Raw genomic sequence first — 17,747 nt, 5'->3', positions numbered from 1 at the left:
TAACTGTTCATAGTAGTTACTGATTATTCTTTTGATTTCTGCTGTGTCCGTTGTGATTTCTCCTCTTTCATTTATGATTCTGTGTATTTGTGCTTTCTCCCTTTTTTCCTTTGTGAGCCTGGCTAGGGGTTTGTCTATTTTATTTATTTTTTCAAAGAACCAGCTCTTGGTTTCATTGATCTTTTGGATTGTTTTTTTAGTTTCAATTTCATTTATTTCTGCTTTGGTTTTTATTATTTCTTTTCTTCTACTGGTTCTGGGTTTTTTTGTTGTTCTTTTTCTAGATCTTTGAGCTTCGAGATTAGGTTGTTTCTTTGAGTTCTTTCTTGTTTTTTGATGTGAGCTTCTATTGCTATATATTTTCCTCTTATTACTGCTTTTGCTGCATCCCATACATTTAGGATATTGGTGTCCTCCTTGTCATTCAATTCAAAGAATTTTTTAATTTCTTCTTTGATCTCCTCGTTAGTCCAGTGGTCTTCCAGTAGTGTGGCTTTTAATCTCCATGAGGTAGGATAGTTCCTTGCCTTCTTTTTATGATTTATTTCTAGTTTGATGCCTTCGTGGTCAGAAAAGATGGTTGGTATGATTTCAATCTTGGTGTATCTGTTGATGTTTGTCTTGTGCCCCAGTATGTGATCGATCCTGGAGAATGATCCGTGTGCGCTTGAGAAAAATGTGTACTCCGTTTTTTTTGGGTTTAGTGTTCTATAGATGTCTGTTAAGCCCAAATGCTCTAGGTCCTTATTTAGAGCTTTAGTTTCTTTACTTATTTTTTGTCTTGTTGATCTATCCATTGTTGATAGTGGTGTGTTGAAGTCTCCCACTACATATGTGTTTTCTCTGATGTCTGTTTTCAGAGAGGACAACAGTTGTCTGATATATTTTGGTGCTCTTTCGTTTGGTGAGTATATGTTAATGAGTGTTATTTCTTCTTGAAGTATTGTCCCCTTAATCATAATGTAGTGACCATTGGGGTCTCTTTTTATTTTTTTGAGTTTGAAGTCTGTTTTATCTGATATAAGTATAGCTGTTCCTGCTTTCTTTTTTGGCCCATTTGCTTGTAGGATTGTTTTCCATCCTTTGACTTTGAGCCTATTTTTATCTTTTGTAGCTAAATGTGTTTCCTGGAGACAGCAAAAGGTTGGGTTTTGTTTCTTAATCCAGGCTGCAACTCTGTGTCTTTTTATTGAAGAGTTTAGTCCATTTACATTTAGAGTTAATATTGGTATGTTATCATCTGTATTTGCCATTGTTTGTCTTTCCTTTGATTTTATTTATTTATTCTTTTAATAACTTTTTTTTTTTTTTGGTCTTCTTTCGTTGTTATTCGTCCCTCTGAGGTTCTGGCTTTAGGATTCCTTGTAGTATTTTTTGGAGTGGGGGTTTAGTCGCAATGAAACTCCGGAGTTTCTCTTTGTCTGGGAAGGTCCATATTCTTTCTTCATGGAGGAAAGAGAGCTTTGCGGGATAGAGTATTCTTGGTTGGCATCTGTTTTCTTGGAGTCTGTTGACTATGTCCCTCCACTCTCTCCTTGCCCGTAGTGTTTCTTCAGAGAAGTCTGATGTCAGCCTGATTGGTTTTCCTTTGAATGTTATCTGTTTCTTCCCTCTTGTCAGCTTCATTATTTTTTCCTTGTCCTGGATTCTTGGGAGCTTTACTATTATGTGTCTTGCTGTGTTTTTCCTTTCGTCATGGAAGTTTGGTGTTCTTCTTGCTTCTTGTATATCAATTTTCAGCTCCTTCTTCTCATTTGGGAAGTTCTCTTCAATTATATCCATGAATATTTTCTCTGTTCCTACATCTCTCTCCTCTCCTTCTGGAATTCCTATAACTCTTATATTTCCTTTCCTCATGGAGTCAGATAGTTCCCGAAGTCTTTCTTCATTCTTTTTCCTTCGTACTTCTCTTTCCTTTTCTGTTTTGGTTCTTTTTATTTCTGTGTCTTCAAGATTACTTATTCGTTCTTCCATTTCATCTATTCTGCTTTCATTGCTTTTCCCAGAGTTCTTTAGTTCCTCCATTAATTCTTTGATCTCCCGCATTTCTCTTACTTCCCTCTTTAGGGACTCAATTTCCTTCTTCTGATCTATCACTTTTTTAATCATGGCAATTTTAAATTCTCTTTCTGGAAGGCTCAGAAGTTCTTCCAAGTTGCTGTCGTTGCAATCTGGGGAGTGGTTTTCTTTTTGTGGTGTGCTTCTTTCCTGAGGAGTTTTTAGGTTGCGTGTGGTTCTTCTACTCCCTACTGTCTGTTTTCTAATTTGTCGTATGCGTTGGGACACTGTGTTGCTCGGACTGACTGACATCTTGGGTGAACTTCTCCGCTCCCCTCTGGCTCTTCCAGGAGCCATCTCTGTCTTCTGGGGGAGCTTTCTGCTGGTTTTAGGCAGTTTTTACTGAAGAAATGTCCCTGTTCTCAAATGGCGAAGCGGGATGCAGTCCCTGCGCCTCCGGTTTCAGGCACACTCTTCTGCGCACCCGGTCTGCCCCGGACGTGGGTGCCTGCTCCCTCTGTGGGCTCAGACTGCTGGTCAGAAGGGGCCTGGCGTGGAATAACTTCCCGGCTGGCCACTGGGTCCTCCAGAAACCTTCTGTCCTTTTCAAGCAGTCTTAAGAAATGTCCTGTTTTATAGGGTGTTAGTGACTTTTTTTTTCCTGGTCGCTAGGTGGAGATCTCTCCTATTGTCCTTGGGGGGCTGTTTTTCGCCTCCCCCCACCCCGTGGGACAGAGAACAGAGCGGGAATGGTAGGGTTCACCTCAACAGCTTTGGGGTGCTGTGTCTGCCTTGTGCCCCACCGTCGTGGAGAAACCACGCCCCGAATTTTCCTGCCCCAGGTCTCAGTTCAAAGCCCTCAGTTCCAGGACACGGGCTGTAGCCCAGTTCAGTGGCGCTGGAATGGCGCCTTTTGCACAGCTCCCGTGCCTGGGCGCCTGGTTCCTGCTCACTCAGGGAGGGACCTTCACCTCAGTGAGGACCTCCGCGCGTCTCCCCGCAAGCCTAGGTCGTCTCCCCGCAAGCCTAGGTCGCAGGCGCGGGGACGCGATCCAGTCTGCACTTGCTTTTCAAGCGCGCCGAGTGCACCGCATTCCCGGGCCAGCTTACCGGCAGCCCGGGCTGTGTGCGCGTCTCCCGGGGTCTTTGTTCTTCTCTAATGGTGCCCGGAGCCGGTTCGCTCACCGCCGTGGCGGATCCTGCAGGGTTCGCCTCAGCTCCCGTTCACGGGGTGTGGTGGCTGCAATAGTTCCTTTCCACTCACAGTCCCGCTTGCTGTGTCGTTTGTTCTTGTGGGTCGTTTTGGTTTGTTGTTTCCTCCTCTCTGCCGGGCGGAGAGTGCCGCCTCTGTGGGCGGGGGAGGGGAGCAGGGTTCTGCGCTTCCCTCCCTTCTAGTCCTCTTTTATGGCCACTTTCTTCTTCGGGCAGTTCGCTGGCGTCACCCGTTTATCTTCCGTGTCCCAGTTCTCACTGGGACCTGCCGCTTTTCCTCCCTATTAACTTTTTTTAATGGGAGATCTTACTCGCAGCGTCTCCTCGCCGCCATGTTGCTCCGCCCCCTCCTGGATATATGTCTTTGTAACTTGAAAGTGAAAGACAAAAAGTGTGAACATTTGTGATACACAGTTTTCAGATGCTGTCCCTTCCTATGAATAATTAGTTCTGCCTAAAAGAATAGAAAGAGAAATGGTATAGACAATGATGATTACTAACAAAAGAACTTATAAACATTAACCTTAAATTGGGTGAAAATTGGAATAAGTCAAAAACTATGGTAGGGAAAGCAGTTGTTTTCAAGTAAACAAACTCAGAAATATTTTTCCTTCAAAGTTTCAAGTATGAAATTCTATACATGCTAATTCCATCTTTTAGATTTTATATAATTTCATCTCAGATATTTGAATGAAATGGAAACTGATTATCACTTGGAGAGCTCTACTCATTTTGCTACAATTTGGTCTTGCATCTGAAGTCTATACTTCCTAGAATATTCTGACATCTTCCATCAAATTTATTTAAGCCTCCTTCCCTATAAAACATTAGGCACATGCACAAATGCTTTGTATATTTTATGGGTCATCTTAGATCACTAATAAACAGAACCTATAAGTAGGTATAAAATGGAAGGGTCTTGAAAGAGTTAGACAATGACATACTGTTGACAGTTATTAAAAGTGTTCTTTAAAACCCAGAAGGTATAGATGTCTTTGGTTATAGATAGGTGAACAATTACTGTGTGTATGTGTGTGTGTGTGTGTGTGTGCACATAGCTAGACTGATGATTAGAACTACTGAGATTACATTAAGTAGAACTAAATATAATTTCTAAACAGTTAAACAAGGTAGTTTGAACATCCACTTTTATTCCACGCTTTCCCAACACTCTGCTATAATAACATTTAAGCAATTTAAGGGAAAACAAATCTACAAAGTCAAAAGGAATGGGAGATGATATCACAACAGGTGAGAAATGGGAACAGTTTTGGAAGCAGAAAACCAAAGACAGGAGCAGGAGCCAGCTTAGTGTAGCCAAGAACAAAAAATGAAACCGATATGAAGGAATTCATATTGCAGAAATCCTAACACCCCTAAATGATGTGAATTTCTAGTTAAAATATGATAGAATGTTGTAAAAGTTATCTTAGCAAGACATTTCTAAGTCCTAGGGATAATGGAAATATCTTAGGAGCATCCATAGAAGAATTTTTTAAAAAGTGACAGATCACACGTAATAAGTACAAAAATGGCACCAGATTTCTTAATGGAAAATCTGGAGGTTAAAAGAAAATGAAACAATTCTTTCAAAATTCTGAAGGAAACATTTCCAGTATTGAATTCTATATCTAGGCAAAAGATCACATTAAGAGTAGAAAAAAGGTGCTCCCAGAGAGAGAAGGTCTCAAAGCAAAATTATCTCTCTTTACAGGAGGCAACTGAAGGATATATCAAAATTAAGAGACAGACCTGAGATTCAGGAAATGGGAGATCTAACACAGGAGATGAGGGGATTTCCAGGATGATGGTAGGAGAGGTTTCAGTTGACAGTGGTATAGCAGATGTACAGATCAGTCCACATTGGAGCAGACAGATGGACTACTCTATGAAAAGAGAGAACAGGATACTACGTGTTATTGGAATTTTCCCACATCATATTTTCAGCACTAACAAAAATTAAATTTATGTTTCAAGTAAATAGAAAGATGAACAATCAACTAAAATCAGCAATGATGTTATAACTCCAGGGAAGACAAGAATTACTATAGCAATCATAAAGGTATGGTTCAGCAGTGGATAACATTTAAAAGACCATAATACATTAACTAAATATTAATATTATAAAGAATTGATAAAAAGTTGTCCTCAGTGGGATGAGCCTAGAAAGTTGTTTGTTTTTTTTTTTGTTTTTTGTTTTTTGTTTTTTTTTTTTTGAGTCCACTACAGTGGCTGCATAAAGGCAGTGAGTGGCAGTAAGAAATATAAACATGCCATAGTCCTAGCAGTAGGACTGAAGAGGATGAAACAACCAGGGAGCTACTCAGGACCACGAGTGAACCTGGATGAGTTTCCAATCCTACAAAGGGACACAGAGCCACAGATCTGTCAGCTGCTGTGACCTACCCCTCTCTCCTCAGAGATAATGATAATACAAGAACGGGATCTGAAAAGACATGTTAGTGAAATTCTAACTCAAACTGACTCAATGCACTGGGGTATGTTCTGCATCAGGAAAATCAGACAATTGAGTTGATTCACAGAGGCTGACTGATGTTACTCATATAGCTGGTTGTTTTGATTTATGGCCATATACTGAAACTTTTCTTTCTTTTGCCTATATAGTTATAGTCTTTAACTGTTCTCAAACTTCATGTAACCACTGGACTCTTATCATTTGTTAAGTCCCATTGTCCTTGACTTTAATGTGCAAATATACGTTTTTACAGGAAATGATGTGTTTCTATAAGACTTAGAAGAAGTACTAAAAAAGGTAAAGGTTAAAAACAGGAAATAGTCAAATAGTTTGAAGTATTCTTTTCCACAGGTTTTATCATCAGAAGACCATGACTGGTATTTCTGGCAGTTAATCTCTCAAAGTGAAAAACAGAACCCACACAGTATCTCTCCTCACAGGGCAGTTACAGCCTCCACTGAGATCGCAGCTGTCAACAAGTGAGTATGAAAATGATGTCATAAAGTTCTAAGTTTTTTAGTTGTTCTGATGCCCAAATAGTTGCCAGTTAAATATTCAAATAATAATAATAATAATAATAATAATAATAATAATAATAATAATAATTGGCTTTTCACTGCAGCTACTATGGAGGAATTTTATCTCCAGAGGGTTACAATGGATCTAAAACATCACATCTCCACTGTTTAATAATCGCCATGACTGATTGTATGTTGAGAAGCTGCTCTGGGTGAGCCTTCAGAGGTTAGTATGAGTTCCTTACTTATAGAAAAAAAAAATTCTGTGGTAAACCTTCTTGGTGAAGAAGGTCATGTTGATCTGAATACAAGTATACTCTTTCATTCCCTCAGAATGAGTGATATGATTATGGATTAGAGTCTGTATGTACTTGGATAAAATAAAAACCATCTAAACCTGGTTAGCATAAGAAAGACAAAGGTAGGGATTTCTTAACAAAATCATTATTTCAAAAGTTTCTCTCTGAAAGTTTTTCAGAGACAAAATTGTTTAGCTGGTTCAGAGACTTGGTTCAGGGTCTTCCTGCTAATATGTACAGTCCTTAAAGCTAGCATGTGTCTTTCCACAAAAAAAAAAAAAAAATTTATAAAGTCACTTGCAGTGTTATCCTGATTTGCCTTTTCAAAGGAAACTTTCCATAATGCCTAGAAAGAATGTGAAGTGTCAGACTTTATTAAAAAGCATTTGATTGAAATTTAATTCAAATACTATATAACTTACCCAATTAAAATATCATTTCAATGGCTTACTATATTATGAGACTCTTGTAACTATCATCACAATCTAATTTTAGAATATTTTCTTCACCCTTAAAAGAAACCCATATTCATTAGCAGTCAAGAGTAGCAGACTTAGAATTTCTTCTCTTAAAGGTTTAAAAATTACTGATCTATTTAAACACAGTTGCCTAGTGGAGTTTTGGAGAGTAGCCTCAGATTGCCCTCTGGTGCCTAAAGGTATAGCCTATATAGTATGTTTGTCCTTAAAAAGTGTTTGTGGATAAGCAGTCAGTCAGTGATGAAAGCACTAACACATTTACTATTTGTCTGACACTATCTGTGGTTCCCATAAATTTACTCTTTTAATCTTGTGACAACCCTATAAGTTAAGTTACTATTATCGCCATTTTCATAGATAGAGATATTAAGTGTCTAAGAAATGTTATTGCATTTTTATTATTTTACTAGCCTATTTCTTTGGTAGTCTCTGTAACCATCAGACTGCAAAACTCTTTTAGTTCCATCTAAAAGCAGTCAGGATTCAAGAACTTCTTGTACAAATACTGTTCGGGCTCTTTGAGTATGAAACTCAGTGTTCATTTGCATTTTTATTGACTAAGAATAGCTTACTAAAATGCAGTTGGTTGTTTAATTGGCACCTGTAATTAATTTAAATTTATTCCAGATATAGACTGCTTCCAAAGCTTGTGTAAAGATCATTTGGAAACTTGGAACATATTTACCAGAAATAACATTTTCGATGGTTGTGAAGTCCCCTGGTTACTCTGTAAACACCCAAAATGGATCTGAAAGTACAACCTTGTAACCACCAGTTTACAGATCTTACATGGTTTAAGGGTACTGAGCACCTGCAGATCAAGGTTCAACTTTTGGGAGAGTCTGAAGTTCAACAGAAGCCCTTCTGTTGATCACTTTCAGTGTCTGTCCCCGCTGAAGGGGAAAGAAGATTCTTCTCTTGAAAGACTCAGAGTGAAACCATGCCTGCCTTCTTGACTCCTGATCTCTGGTTTAAAGTGTGAAGGGGACTCAAAGCTGGAAAACATGTGGGATGCTGTCTCAGATTCCAACATTAGCGTTGTGAGATTCAGATGGCAGCAGGGTGTGTGTGTGTGTGTGTGTGTGTGTGTGTGTGTGTGTGTGAAAATGGGGTATGGGAAAGGTTGAGACTGTATCAGACTCAATTATCTCTTTTTCCTTAAAATAAGATTTTTTTAAAGATTTATTTACTTATTTTATGCAAGAACTGGGGTACAGACCAGATGTGCGGGAGGATGAGAGGATTCACCAGAGACAGAGTGGGGAACAGAACAGGCAGACTGATGAAATACACTGCTGAGGGGAGCAGCGGGTGAGACTGGGGAGGTCTGCCACGCCATGTGGGATCCTCGCCAGCCGGCCTGGATCGAACTGGCGCTGCAGAGGCTGGGGACAGCATCACAGCACGGCCCTCAAACCTGCGCCACCAGGGGAGGCCCAAGATTTTTTTTTTTTTAAATATAGACTATAACTAGGGAAAATATAAGGTAGATTTTTCCCAAAAAATATTTTTGACTATTTCTTGAACAAATCATCTCAGGATTTTATTGAAAGGACCAAAGCATTTCTAGAATGATGGAACAAAAATTTGTGGATGAGAACTACCTAAACATTAGGAAGCAAGTTTAGAGCCTCCCTGGTAGCCTAGGGGTTAAGTCTCAGTGCTATCAATGCTATGGCTTCAGTTTGATCCCCAGCCAGGGAGCTGACCCACTCAGGGTGCAGCAGACCTCTCCTATCTCACATGCTGCTCCCCTCAGCAGTGTATTTCAGTAAATCCTCCTGTTCTGCTCCCCACTCTGTCTCTGGTGAATCCTCTCACCCCCCATCCCCCCTCCCCACCTCTGGCCAATACCCCAGTTCTTCTACACAAAAATAAAAGCAAATTTAAAGACAAGTACACAAGAAGCTGCATATTTAATGACATGAAATTTGGGGACACATTACCTATGTTCAAATGCCAGCTCTGTACCTTTAAGTACATCTATGTGTGTATATTAATATGTTGTATGGTTTTTACATGCACACAATTTGTTTTGTGTGTACTCACACATACACACAAATTATGAATAGTAAAATGTTCTGCAGGATATACAAACTTTGCATGATTACTCCTGAAGAAAGTTAAAATAAAGTGGCTATTACCCTCTCATGATCTGTGTTTATATTGTTTATATCATTTTCCAATAAAGAGTGATTACTTTTTGTTATAATAGTACACAAGTCATAAAAACTTTTTAAAGATTCCCTTTTGAATCAATGAATCCCTTGTGATGGAAATAGATAAATGAATTCATAATCAGCAAAAGTGTGGCTGCTGTGAAATCTCCTATGAAATGTTATTTCATTCTTACTTCAGACCACTGCTTGGTAGACGTTATATGTGTGCATATGCATGTGTGTGCAACTGAAACATCCTATCATTCAATTCCAATTTAGATATTAAATACAAATCTGTATTGTATTATGGGTATATGCACTTGCCTTATTTCCTCTTCTAGCGTTGGAGGATGTTTTCTTGCTTCCCCTATCCCCACAGAACATAGAACAATGCCATGCAAAGGATAGTCTCTCAATAAGTATTTTTTGAATTGAAACTATTAAATGAAATCATGGAGGCTCAACTGAAGGAGCAAAAGCTTAATTATTGGAGAAGTAATGGATGTCTATGCAGGAGACTGCATTTGAGTTGGGCAATCCTAAAAAGATGGGAAAGACTCTGAGAAGTGAATAAATGAGAAAGTACACTGCAGGGAGAGGAAGCCATGTGAATGAAGACACAGACCAGAAAGCACAGCCTGCCTGCCAGGGCAAAACTGGGAAGTTTACTTGGCTAGACAGAAAGCGCAAATGAGAGAACAGGAACAGAGCAAGCATTGAACAGTGGTATGTGAAGAAAACTAAAGGTTTACAAAAATGTAATATAAAAAAACAGAGTTGGCAAGGAACTGATGTGGGAACTTTGTATAAGACTTGAAAGCATATATACAGAGCCACACTTAAAAGGACCTTGCATTCTGCTCTTAGGGGACACACCCTTTCTCATTAACAGCTCCTGAGCAAAGACTCGTGACTTTCCTAATTACAGGCAACTTATGGTCAAAGGCTAAGACCTATGTGTCCCTTGTCTGACAAGAGGGTAACTTTATTATTTCAGCATCAAAATTAAGCTGCTTTATACCTTCATGTACCTAGAGATGTCTAACATGAAATCCCAAAGATTATTCAAGTTTATGGACTTTATATATATATTCCTTTAAATACAGAAGTAAAATATTTCTTCCTATGTATGTGGGGTGCCATTAAGTTGCAAAACAAGGCAAAAATAAAGGAAATAAGATAGAACATGGTGGAATATGGCACTAAAGGATTTTCCTTATTGCCTGAGTGATGCCCTAAATAATTTGTGCTTATATACAATGCTGGCATATGGGTATATGGTGTAAAATATAAAAAATATTCCACATATATTTGATAACTCTCAAAATTACCCTTATATCCTGCCATATGGATTAAAAATTGCAATAATTATTTCATGGGAAAACATGGTTAATTCCTGCAGTGGTTGTTAAATTTTCTCGTTAGCGCATTTAAATTCATCATAGTCAAAACTTTTTCCATACCAAAATTCTGGCTTGGAGGAATGAAATGTCATTTCTATTAAGATTGCTCCAGGATATAGTAATTCTAAGAAGAGATTATAGTATTTGAACTTAATAGACTCAAGTGCACATATATTTTCTATAAACATTCCCTATGAAGGAGAGAAGTAGATGAAAATCTTGATAGCTGCTAGATTTTCCTGAAGATAACTTTAAACCTCCGCAAAATGCACCATTTATTAGAGAATTACAACTCTGTATGCAGCCAAGCAGTTTTACTCTGTAATTTTATGTCTTTTTCCACTGTTACGATAAGAAACTTAAGCTTCCTGTCTGAAGTCATCATGGTCAAACCCTCATTTCAGGAAGTCAACCTATTATCAGTCTTTCCAGATGTTTCTTCAACTTGTTGGAGGCTGACTGCCACTAATTTGCTTCCTTTAAAGACACAGGACCCTTTCCATTCCCTTTGTGGCCATTCTCAACTTAAGAGCACAGCATTTGCCACAACATCTCATTCATTCTTCTAAAATTGTTAGTCAAGAACTGCTGTGTGTGTGTGTGTCTGTGTGTCTGTGTTGTGTGTGTGCCATCCTCATCTCCAGAAGTGTGTCACCAAAGCTTCCTTAGTCAGAAATGTCCTTCTAGCAAAAAGGAAATGTAGTGTGCCTTTTAAGATATTGAAAATTCTGAAAAACACCAAGTCAACCTGTATGCATCTCACAATAACCTCTTCTAACAATGTCACCATGCAAATATTTATTAGGGGGTTTAATGACCTCACATCTAAGGTCCACCTGATTTTTCTTGCACTTCTGATTGCCAAATAAGAGTGTTGCAGATGGTCAGTGGGAAAAACCATCATTATGTCTGTGGCTTGTTTGTCCACTATGCCAAATACTGCAGTTTGGTAATTGTGGAGCACAAATAACTGCAAACAACAGATCAGGAGACTTCCAAGTCAGCCGTACTGCCAGCCTTTACCAGATGTGGACTCTGAAAGTTTACACATTACAGTGTTTGTACTTTACATCTTTGTCAACTGCAATATTTTCCATTTCCAAAGAATGTCATACTGGAGTAAGCATTCATTTAGGTGATGGAAAGCTTGTAAATAGATAGCAGTGAATCTTGTCTGCTAACTTCATTCCTCCCTAAGCAACTTTCCTTTAATTTTCCCTTCCTGACTTTCATGTTCAACCATGTTAAGTACTAATTAATTAATTTCCATCCACCTTTAACAGCTTTCATAGGATGAAGGGGGGGCAATATTTTCTACGTATGAAGGAGAGATAAAATTTCATATGTGATCTATTTATATAAGCAGATATCTCATACCTTATATAAAGATTTAGGAACTAGACACACACACTCTGTTCACCCCTGTGAAAAGCATCCTTTTAACCTCACTTTTCTTGTCTACAAAATGGCAGAATTATAGCACTCTCAAAGGATTTTTGTGAGAAAGAGAGAATATGTAAAGTTCCCAGGAGAATGTTAGTATCCAGAAAACACTGAGAGCAAGGGTTGTACTAAGTTCTAACATCACAAAGAGGAACAATGTCAAGCCCCTCCTCTAGGAAACCACAGTTTCCTGGAAGAAATCAAGATATGGAATGTAAGGTTACAAAAAGTAGCTATTACCATTATATTATTCTACTTATTGCCAAAACATATTGCCACAATATTTAAAAAAAAATAGAAAACATCATTACCTCTACCTTGATAGCCGAAAGCAAATTGTCACAGGAGAAAGACTAGAAGAAAAATATCTTCCCTGGAAAGAGGATTATAGTCCAGGAAAGCTTCAAATGGGAAATGATTTTATTTAGTTCAACTTATAAATAAATGAGGAGAGGATATTCCAGGTGCAAGGACATCATGAAAAGGCACAGTGTATGAGCCTACATGGTACACACAGGTCATGGTGAGAAATCTTCTAACATAATAGTATATAGAATGATACATAGCAGGAGGAGAGTGGAACAGCAAGGGACTCCATTATCAATAATGTTGAAGATAAGGCTGAGATAACATTGAAGAGTTTGGACTTAGGCTGTAAGCAATGGGGAGCCTCTGATTACTTGTGAGGACAAAAGCAAAGCATACACCTGTGCTGTGGGATGGAAGCTCTATTTGTAGTGTAGAGTTAAATGGACAGTGTGTTGGCAGAAGGAAAGGAGACAAGTCAGCAGGATGTTGGAAAACAATGGAGACTGTGATGACTGAATGGAGGAGAATGGAACTATTTGAGAGAGATTTGGGACATGTTTTGAATCAGAATATCGGGCCAAATAATCAGAGAAAGCACATTTATCTCCTCAATGTTGCCTATTAAAATATCGTTATGGAACAGTTCTCCAAGGTAAGGGTTCCATGGAACCCTCCCTCTGCTTTTTAGAGGGAATGAAAGAGACAATAATCTGTGCTTGCTTATTGGTTTTCCCTACCAAGACCCCTTTCATTCTCATCTCTGTTTAAAGCTCTTGGTATGTCAGAGTGCTGACTTTCAGGACATGCTCAAAAAGAAGAAAAGGATGGTTGGGATGAGGAGGATGAGCAGAAGAACCAGCACAGAGGTATTCCTGAGCTTTGGGAACAACAAATTCATGCTCTCTTGACAGAAGACAGAGACCAAATTCCTTCTTTACTACCTTCCAGCTGGGTCACATTGGACAAGCTGCTTAACATCAAGGATTCATTGTGACAGAAAAATAATGACAAATATCTACCTGGCTTGCTTGCTGGATATGCACAAGGAAAACTAAGGAGCTAATCTGTCTGCAGAAGAGCTATATAAATGTCAAAAATTAAAATGAAAGGATCACAAATGTTGATATAATGGGCATTTCACTTCTATGGAGATGAGAGAGAGTATCTGCTCTCCAAAAGATGTTTTAACATACAGATGTATTCACACTTACAAAGGCATGAACAATTCATTGGAAATATGAAGAGTAGGCCTAAACCCAATCACTACTATATGAGATTTCATCATGCCAGTGAGGAAGATGACAAAATTTGACTCCATTATATAGTGAGCTCATTCTCTAAGAACGTAAATAGACTGAGAGCTCTTTAAGGACTTAGGCAGCTTTAGAAGCTCTAAGTTTCCAATTTTCTCACCAGTGAGATGGAAAAATGCTGATCTCAGCATAATTATATAAACCATGGAGAATAATAAACACAATGCTTAAAATGCGGGGTTCTATAAATACTAGTTTCCAATTCCCACATTTATTCATTAATTTAGCAAATTAGTCATACAGGTATAATGTGCCAGCAATCATGCTAGGATTTGACATGACAGCAACTAAGAATAACAAGGTCCCTGCCCTCATGGAGTCTATAGTACAGCTGAAGAAGCAAGAGCAAGTAAACAAGAAAGTAACAAACTGACATGTCCTAAGAAAGAGGTAAAAGGATGCTGTGGAAGCATCATCAATGACAGGACAGGGAGACTATTTTATGAAGGAGAATCAGGGGAGCACTTTCTGAGAACATGACACTAGGCTGAGATTGAAAGGGTATGAGGGATTCCTCCATAAAGAAACTAGGCAAGTGCTAATATTCCAAGTAGAACAAACAGCAAGTAAAAAGGACCTAAAGAGGCAAAGGGCTTGAGTGTTTGTGCCTCTGGAAGGTGATCAGGGCAGCTGGAAAGAACAAGCAGGAGGGAGATTGGTTCAGATGGCACAGAAGAGAAGTGGAGGGTCACACAGGGCCATGGGCATCATCACGAGAGCTTGAATTTCATTCCAAGTTCAATGAAAGACATTGAAGGGCTTTAAAGAACTAACATAATTATGTACCATGAGATACAGCACTTCATACTGTGCGTCATGTATAATAAGCACTGCAAAAAAGGAGTATCATTTCTTTGCTTTATATATTTTATACCCAAGCTGTCCTTTATCCTAGCGATGTGGTGATAAGGCAATAAAATCTACCACATTTAACTAATTTGCAATTTTGTTGAATGCTGTTATCAATTATGAAACTCACCTGAGGACTGGTCATTCTCAGATCTGATGAACTGAACTATTTTCATCAGCTATAAATCTTCTAAAGCAATTTCTGAAATACTTAATTGTGTAGCATAAAATCAGGCACAAAAGAAATCTCTCTTTTGGCTGCTACAGTCTTTTTTTCCCTTTCTCTAGTGTCTGTTTTCCTTTCTCAAGATATGAAAAAGAAGATGAAGGGGAGGGGATTATTTTTTTCTGGCAACCCACTATTACTATACTGACCAATACTAAAAAGCAATTTTCTTTGCCAGCCCAATGTAGTTATCAAGTCATTTAGGAAAGAGAAAGAATAGATGCCCTACTTTTCTCCCTGTCGCATTGATTCATTTTTTTTTTTTTCATGTGTGGTGCTTGTCTTCAGGTTTATCTCCTCTAATTCCTGACCCTGTGACAGACTTTTGTTTGACTCTTAAAATCCACTCTCTCTGTTTCTCCATGGCAGTCTCCTGCATGGCCGATTCCTCCTCACATCCTTCCCTATTCTCTCATTTGTTTATATTTTCTTTCTTTTCCTCCCCTAGAGAGTCAAAGAATATCAAATTTCAGATGAAATTGTGTTAGGACAAAGTTTTTACATTCTGCAGCAGTTCTTCCTGTGGTTTAACTGAGTGTATCTGGATATATATTCAGCAGTGGGACACAATTTTTTTATTTTAAATCCCATGGAGGCAAAATGCACACTGTTCAGAAGTTGTCCAGTGCTGGGCTCCTGGAGCAGTGGCAAAATAATCATTCCATGAACAGGTGCCTCAGGGGGCTGGGTCTCTTCTCATTTCCATCCCCAGCTGGTCTCAGAAGGAGACTATATAATTAGGTTAAAGCGGGCACATAAAGACAGAAACAGCGAAAGTGGTAGGGCAAGGAAGCCTTCGTTTGCAAGGGAGACAGAAGGAACCAATTAGCAGAATTTCATAGGAAGAATAATGAAGAAAAATAATGGTATAGCCATCAAAAGTGAAATACCTAGCAACTTCCCTGAAATCTGAGGTGCCATTTAAAGGCCAACTAAGCCAAATATTGTCTTAGAGTTTATAAAACATGTTATGTGTATCACATTTGATTTTCACAACGACTCACTTTTAGAAACTTTCATGGTAAACTGAGAGGAGAAATTTTGCACAGTGGAGCTCACATTCTAAAATCAAACCATCTGGATAAGCAGCCACACTTACTCAGCTGGAGCTTGAGGACCTGACTTTATGCACGGTACCAGATTGTGGAGTAATAATATCTGCTTCAGGGATGATATATCTATGAATATATTCTCTCTATGTATCTATCTATCTTTATCTACCTACCTATCTGTTCATCATCTCTCTCTATATATATATATGTATAGCTATACCCCATATCCTATTGCTTAAGAGCTATCTTTCTCTTCAACCTCCTCTGGCAGTGTCTTTTGTCTAAGTAACAGTGTGTGTTTCATGTCCCCAGAAATCAGATTCAAACAATCTTCTTCCAGAAACTACAGAGCCAAGACCCACAATGTATAGTGACCTATACATTGTATTACAAAATTAAGCTAACATTTTGAAAATCCCATTTTAATAAAGGTTTGATTTTTCTAGCTTCTCTTGAATAATCAAAAGATCTGGGAGTGTGGTTTCCATGTTCCCACCCTGGAATGAGTTGGGACTGATGAGCAGCTGCCCCCTCTGGTGCATCAAGGATTCCAGTAGCTGTGGTACTCCTGACTCTTTGATCATACCTTGCCCACTTTTGCTCATTTAGATGATGTGCCAGGACTTTACTAATATTTGGGTTTGCATGCTATTGTACTATACACCCAGGATTTGGTAATTACACCTTTTTTAAAAAAAAAAAAAGACTTATTTATTTATGTATACAAGAACTGTAGTACAGGCCAGAGGTGTGGGGGAGGGGTGAGAGGATTCACCAGAGACAGAGTGCGGAACAGACAGGCAGACTGACTGAAATACACTGCTGAGGGGAGCAGTGGGCAAGTCAGGAGAGGTCTGTTGCACCATGTGGGTAGTTCCCTGGCCAGGGATCGAACTTGCGCTGCAGTGACTGCAACTAGCTTCATAGGTTGCATCTTAACCCCTTGAGCCACCAGGGAGGATCTACACCTTTTACTGCTTGGTAATCTTTCATTATGTTGTATTTTCTTTTTAAGCATTTGAAGATCAATAGTTCTTCTACATTAACAAGCTCAAGGTCTAGCACATTGCTATGTCCCCTGTGTTATCACTGTTCTGTGGCGGGGGGGGGAGCAGAGGATCTAGTGTGGAGGAGATCTACTCATTGAGAAATGCCTGAGAACTGAGCACACCACCCTTCCTTCTCATCCACCTTGTGAGCTGAACTTACTAAGCCCTGTGTTACTTGAGCCATTATCCAATTGTGATCCCTGATCTTTAAAGGGGGCTTGCAGACACAGCATGTCCTTAGAGTTCAACAACTATTTCTGAACCATAGTCCTACCTACTTGTTATCTGAAGCTTAGAATTTACTTGATCTTGTTTTCGAACTCCCAATCATGTCACCAGCAGCAGCACTCATCCTCCCAGGGACATCTCTTACCACAGTACTTTTGTAAAATCCTCAGCTCTTTTTAAAAGCTTCATGTCAAATAAGTATCCTTTATCTCCAATCTTCCCAGTTCCACAATAAACCTTTTTTTCTCTCATGCAATTTTATTACTTAGAGTCTACTTCTGAAAGGTAGTATATGGTAGCTCAAAAGGATAGTCAAGTAAAGTAATACTTGAATATCAATAAGATAATGGGAGCTAGTGCATGATTTGAAAAATGAAGCTACAAGGTCAAAACACTCTAAATCCAGATAAATGGCAGCTACAACAAAGTACCATGAAACTCTGAGCTTCCTGACTGGCAAGGAAAGTAAGGATAAGGACACTTGGTGTTACAAGTACATAAATTCCTTCTTGGAAAACCATGGGCTGACCACTTAGGTTAATGCCAAACTGACTTCTTCATGGAGCAGGTCTTACGTGTTCTCAAATGGGCGCACCTGTGCCACCCAACCACCCCTCTCTGCTCTCATGAACACAATTCCACTCCCAACAGGCTTACCTTCCATTGACCCTGTGCTCAGTCTAGTCTGTGCATTTTCTTGTGTTCTCCCTTCACTCAAGTCTTCATGCATCTAC

At 39.0% G+C, this 17,747-nt stretch overlaps 1 long non-coding RNA gene across 1 annotated transcript in view; it reads right to left on the bottom strand.

Moving 5' to 3' along the window:
- Positions 1–3,552: 3,552 nt before the first annotated feature.
- The window catches only part of LOC119257901 (uncharacterized), a 286,366-nt gene continuing 272,171 nt past the window's right edge, over positions 3,553–17,747 (bottom strand). Inside the window, exon 6 of the long non-coding RNA XR_008554000.1 lies at positions 3,553–3,580. This is a non-coding gene — a long non-coding RNA (uncharacterized LOC119257901). The remainder of the gene's footprint in view (positions 3,581–17,747) is intronic.

This window comes from Talpa occidentalis, unplaced genomic scaffold, assembly GCF_014898055.3.
Source record: "Talpa occidentalis isolate TD23 unplaced genomic scaffold, MPIMG_talOcc4v2.1 talOcc4.4, whole genome shotgun sequence".
Lineage (NCBI taxonomy): Eukaryota > Metazoa > Chordata > Mammalia > Eulipotyphla > Talpidae > Talpa > Talpa occidentalis.
The sequence above is the reverse complement of the archived record's forward strand: the minus strand, read 5'-3'. Positions and strand labels throughout refer to the sequence as shown.